This window comes from Rhinopithecus bieti, unplaced genomic scaffold (genome assembly GCF_001698545.2).
Source record: "Rhinopithecus bieti isolate Rb0 unplaced genomic scaffold, ASM169854v2 scaffold_5882, whole genome shotgun sequence".
Classification (NCBI taxonomy): domain Eukaryota; kingdom Metazoa; phylum Chordata; class Mammalia; order Primates; family Cercopithecidae; genus Rhinopithecus; species Rhinopithecus bieti.
The window spans coordinates 1,192,558-1,193,835 of record NW_016805188.1 but is presented as its reverse complement, the minus strand read 5'-3'; positions in this window follow the sequence as shown (position 1 = coordinate 1,193,835).

Below are 1,278 nucleotides of genomic sequence, written 5' to 3'. Positions count from 1 at the left end.
GAGAGCCTAGCTAAACATTTTTTTTAAAGGATTGAAATAATTTTTCCAGTAGATGGGAAAGCCCAGCTCATTGGGAGGGATGTTGAGGGGGTGTGACGGAAGAAAAGCAGCTGGCCCTCATTCTCTGTCCCTGTATCTGTCAGGATTGTTGGTTCTTCTCATATTTCTCTGGGTTTTGCGATCCTAACCAGAGCACGGAGCAGGGAAGGGACTATATGTGTTAGACAAAGTTGGCGGTTAGTAAATGTTGCCTTTTGCCCGATTCTGATTTATATGCATGAGCATAAATAAAAGGTTAAGAAAGACTTGCTCAGTCACCAAGTAGCTCGCAACATGGCTTTTGCCATAATCAAGATTCGGATGAAGGGAGAGGCAAGGATGGGAGGTGAGAAATCATTTCCCTGTCGTTAGTTACCCTCTCAGTCATGAGGTGAGAATTAGGCTATGACATTTTATGACCTGATTTGATGACTAAAATTTAATTTAAAGGCTGGTATCTGAACATTGAGTTGAAGATTCCACTCCAAGTGTGTTATCTTACTGATTCATATAGTTTATAATCAGAAACCCTGATTAAATTTTAGATATGTTTTCTTTATACATTATTATTGATATACTCACTAACAAATCATTCACAGAAAGCATATTTTACTTATCCATATTACATGCAATGAAGAGAATGGATTCTGGACTATACTGAATATATAACTGCTAAGCTTTTAATATTACTCTTCAGGTCTGAAAAAATCAGAACTGTATCATGATCTGCATTTTGAACTTCCTGAAGACAATATTGTAATTTTTCCCCCATGAAATGCAGTGAAGAAATATGAAACCTTCAATGAGTTTTCACAGGGAAAATCCTTGTTCATCATCATCTTGCTACTCCTTTCCTGCTATCCCCACTAGCTGCATCCTGATTTAGGATGCTATGGCCTCTGCAATTACTTCCTGTCTGTCTTTCTTTCTTTTCTTTTCTTTTCTTTTCTTTTCTTTTCTTTTCTTTCTTTCTTTCTTTCTTTCTTTCTTCCTTCCTTCCTTCCTTCCTTCCTTCCTTCCTTCCTTCCTTCCTTCCTTCCTTCCTTTTTCTTTCTTTCTTTCTTTCTTTCTTTCTTTCTTTCTTTCTTTCTTTCTTTCTTTTCTTTCTCTTTCCTTCCTTCCTTGTCTCTCTTTCTTTCTTTTCTTTTCTTTCTTTCTTTCTCTTTCTTTCTTTCCTTCCTTCCTTCCTTGTCTCTCTCTCTTTCTTTCTTTCTTTCTTTTTCTTTCTTTCTTTCTTTC